Source organism: Mytilus californianus, unplaced genomic scaffold (assembly GCF_021869535.1).
Source record: "Mytilus californianus isolate M0D057914Y unplaced genomic scaffold, xbMytCali1.0.p SCAF_1, whole genome shotgun sequence".
Lineage (NCBI taxonomy): Eukaryota > Metazoa > Mollusca > Bivalvia > Mytilida > Mytilidae > Mytilus > Mytilus californianus.
Genome location: NW_026262581.1, coordinates 116,263,650 through 116,268,184, shown reverse-complemented (window position 1 = coordinate 116,268,184; position 4,535 = coordinate 116,263,650).

The following is a 4,535-nucleotide window of genomic DNA, read 5'->3' as shown; positions in this document are numbered from 1 at the left end:
TTGAGATCTTACTTTGCTGAACATAATTGCTGTTTACAGTATATCTCTATCTAAAATAATATTCAAGATAATAATCAAAAACTGCAAAATTTCCTTAAAATTACCGATTCAGGGGCAGCAACCCAACAACAGGTTGTCCGATGCGTCTGAAAATTTCACGACAGATAGATCTTGACCTGATGAACATTTTTATCCCCTTTCAGATTTTCTCTTAATGCTTTAGTTTCAGAGATATAAGCCAAAAACTGCATTTTACCCCTATGTTCTATTTTTAGCCATGGCGGCCATCTTGGTTGATGAGTGGGGTCATCTGATATATTTTTTTAACTAGATACCCTAAGGATGATTCAGGCAATGTTTGGTTTTATCTAGCCCAGTAGTTTCAGAGAAGAAGAATTTTGTAAAACTTAAAGGACGACGACGACGGACGATGACGGACGACTGGGACGCCAAGTGATGAGAAAAGCTCACTTGGCCCTTTTGGGCCAGGTGAGCTAAAAAAAAACTGACAATACCATTACAAAAAACACAACAAAGAAAAGTAAAAACTGAGCAACACAAACTCCACCAAAAACCAGGGGTGATATCAGGTGCTCCGGAATGGGGCAATCAGATTCTGCTCCAAATGTGGCACCCATCGTATTGCTCAGGGTGGAGGGGGTGGGGTGGCAAAACATCATTTTCATCCCATTCTTACCAGGCCAGCATATTGACTTCAAACATCCTCATCATACCTTAAAAAAGAATGGCCAACGTAGATACAAGTATCTTTTCTTGGGGAGGGATACATCCTACTTTGTAATAAACAGCTGCGCCATGAGCGCATGATACGCCCGTCGTCTTGTGTGTGAATTTTTATGCAATAATCATAAATAGTTTCTGACATACGGCCTGACATGCGAAAACCCCCTTTTTTTACAAAAAACTCAATATCTCTAAAATAAAATTTTGAATCAAAACCAAAAAGTATACAGATCTTTAGATTAATATAACTAAGAAGTGTGTACAATTTTAAGCAATAATCATAAATCGTTTTTGAGATATGGCGCACCATGTGAAACCCCCCCCCCCCCCTTTTTAAAAAAAAAAAAAATCCATATCTCAAAAATAAAATTTTGAATCAAAACCAAAAAGTATACAGATCTTTAGATTAATATAACTTAAAAGTGTGTAAAATTTTAAGCAATAATAATATATATCGTTTTTGAGATACAGCGCGACATGTGAAAAACCCCTCCCCCTTTTTTTACAAAATACTCAATAACTCAAAAATAAAATTTTGAATCATCACCAAAAAGTATACAGATCTTAAGATTAATGTAACTAAGAAGTGTGTAAAGTTTAAAGCAATAATCATAAATTGTTTTTGAGATACAGCGCGACATGTGAAAAAAAACACACACCTGTTTTAGTTACTAAGTCCCGTAACTTAAAAATTTTTAATCTTATTTTTACCAAAAAGTATACAGATCGTTTGACCATCATAAGAAACAACTATGATAAGTTCATGAAATTTGGATAAGTCGTTCTCAAGTTACGGTGCAACATGTTTACGCCGGACAGACAGACGGACAGACAGATAGACGGACAGACGACATTTGTATACCATAATACATCCCGTCAAAATTTTGACAGGCATATAAAAAAATCACTCTGATTCAAGCAAAAAATTCTTTGAAACTGACATTATCAAGATGCTTGATTTCTTGATTGACAATATATTTGTTACATTTCGAGGATGTGTTTTTTAACAATCGGTATTCCCATGGGAACAAACTGTGCCTCTCTTCTTGCCAACTTGTTCCTTTATTCATACAGGAACTTCTGAGAAAAAAAGAAAAGAAGTTAGCAGTATCCTTTATCTTTTAATACTTTCCGCTATATAGATGATGTTATTTCACTAAATAATTAAAAATTTGGTGACTATGTTGAACACATCTATCCCATAGAACTTGAGATAAAGGATACAACAGATACAGTTAAGTCTGCCTTATATCTTGACTTACATCTAGAAATTGACAATGAGGGACGACTGAAAACAAGACATTACGACAAAAGAGATGATTTCCGCTTCCCAATTGTGAACTTTCCATTTCTATGTAGCAACATTCCAGCAGTGCCTGCATACGGAGTATATATCTGCCAGTTGATATGATATTCCAGGGCTTGTATTTCCTATCATGATTTCTTTGATAGAGGGTTGCTGCTCACAAGGAATATATTAAACCAAGAGTTCCAAGTGGAGAAGTTGAAACCATCCCTTCGTAATTTTTTACGGACCCGGTATCTGGAGTTGGTTGACCGTTATGGAATATCCATTTCACACACAATAGCAGAAATGTTCCAAATGTTGTAACTACAATCCTGTTCCCTTTTCTCGAATGTGACCTACCAAATTAGACTTATTACCGGGTTTGTACTAACATGAACACGACAGGTGCCACATGTGGAGCAGGATCTGTTTACCCTTCTGGAGCACCTGAGATCACCCCCAGTTTTTGGTGGGATTCGTGTTGCTCAGTCTTTAGTTTTCTATGTTGTGTTTTGCTTATTATTGTTTGCCTCTTGATCTTTTTCTTTTTTAGCCATGGCGTTGTCAGTTTATTTTCAACATATGAGTTTGAATGTCCCTCTGGTGTCTTTCGCCTCTCTTTTAATGTATACTTGAAGTTGTCTCATTAGCAATCATACTCCATCTTCTTATTTTTATATTCAAGAATGTTTTTGAATATTAATTTAGACCCATTTCAATCAAATTATCCTTAACCCCTTTCAAGTAACCTGTTTGGGTCACAAAACATTTGTATGTAAAAACAAAATCTTGGCTTTTATATGAGCCACTTCATGTGAAAAGGTACGAAAAGTGTTTTTGATACACTTTACAGGACACCTTGTTAAAGTTCTTTAAAATATTTTTGATAAACAATTTTATCCGTAAACTAGAGGCTCTCAAGAGCCTGTGTCGCTCACCTGACTCTACTTTGGTTTTAGAAATCATGTAAAGATAGATAAAAATCATAAAAGATACCCAAATAATGATTGAGGCCAAATTTGGATTAATATTGGTCCCGTTATTTAATAAAATATCCTGGTGTCCATCTTGAACAGTAAATCGGCAACAAAGTAGCAACACTTGGTCAGCACCTCATAAGGAACATTCATGCCATGTTTGGTTTCATTCCATTCAGTGGTTCTCTAAAAGAAGACATTTTTATGTATTTCCCATAGGGTCCTATGTTAAACTAAGCCCCCCCCCCCCCCCCCCCCCCCCCCCCCCCCCCCCTAAGCGGCCATCTTGGATGATGGATCAGCTGCAAAGTAACAACACTTGGTCAGCACCTCATAAGGAACATTCATGCCATGTTTGGTTCCATTCCATTCAGTGGTTTTCTAAAAGAAGACATTTGTATGTATTTCCCATAGGGTCCTATGTTAAACTAAGTCCCCCGCTGTCGGCCATCTTGGATGATGGACTGACTGCAAAGTAACAACACTTGGTCAGCACCTTATAAGGAACATTCATGCCATGTTTGGTTTCATTCCATTCAGTGGTTCTCTAAAAGAAGACATTTGTATGTATTTCCCATAGGGTCCTATGTTAAACTAAGTCCCCCGCTGGTGGCCATCTTGGATGATGGATCGGCTACAAAGTAACAACACTTGGTCAGCACCTCATAAGGAACATTCATGCCATGATCGGCTGCAAAGAAACAATACTTGGTCAACACCTCATAAGGAACATTCATGCCATGTTTGGTTTCATTCCATTCAGTGGTTCTCTAAAAGAAGACATTTGTATGTATTTCCCATAGGGTCCTATGTTAAACTAAGTCCCCCGCTGGCAGGTATCTTGGACGATGGACCGACTGCAAAGTAACAACACTTGGTCAGCATCTCATAAAGGAACATTCATGCCATGTTTGGTTCCATTCCATTTATTGGTTCTCTAAAAGAAGACATTTTTATGTATTTCCCATAGGTCCTATGTTAAACTAAGTCACCCGCTGGTGGCCATCTTGGATGATGGATCGGCTACAAAGTAACAACACTTGGTCAGCACCTCATAAGGAACATTCATGCCATGTTTGGTTTCATTCCATTCAGTGGTTCTCTAAAAGAAGACATTTGTATGTAATTCCCTTAGGGTCCTATGTTAAACTAAGTTCCCCCCTGGCGGCCATCTTGGATGATGGATCGGCTACAAAGTAACAACACATGGTCAGCACCTCATAAGGAACATTCATGTCATGTTTGGTTTCAATCCATTCAGTGGTTCTCTAAAAGAAGTCATTTGTATGCATTTCCCATAGGGTCCTATGTTAAACTAAGTTCCCCGCTGGCGGCCATCTTGGATGATGGATGGGCTACAAAGTAACAAAACATGGTCAGCATCTCATAAGGAACATTCATGCCATGTTTGGTTCCATTCCATTTATTGGTTCTCTAAAAGAAGACATTTTTATGTATTTCCCGTAGGGTCCTATGTTAAACTAAGTCCCCCGCTGGCGGCCATCTTGGATGATGGATCGGCTACA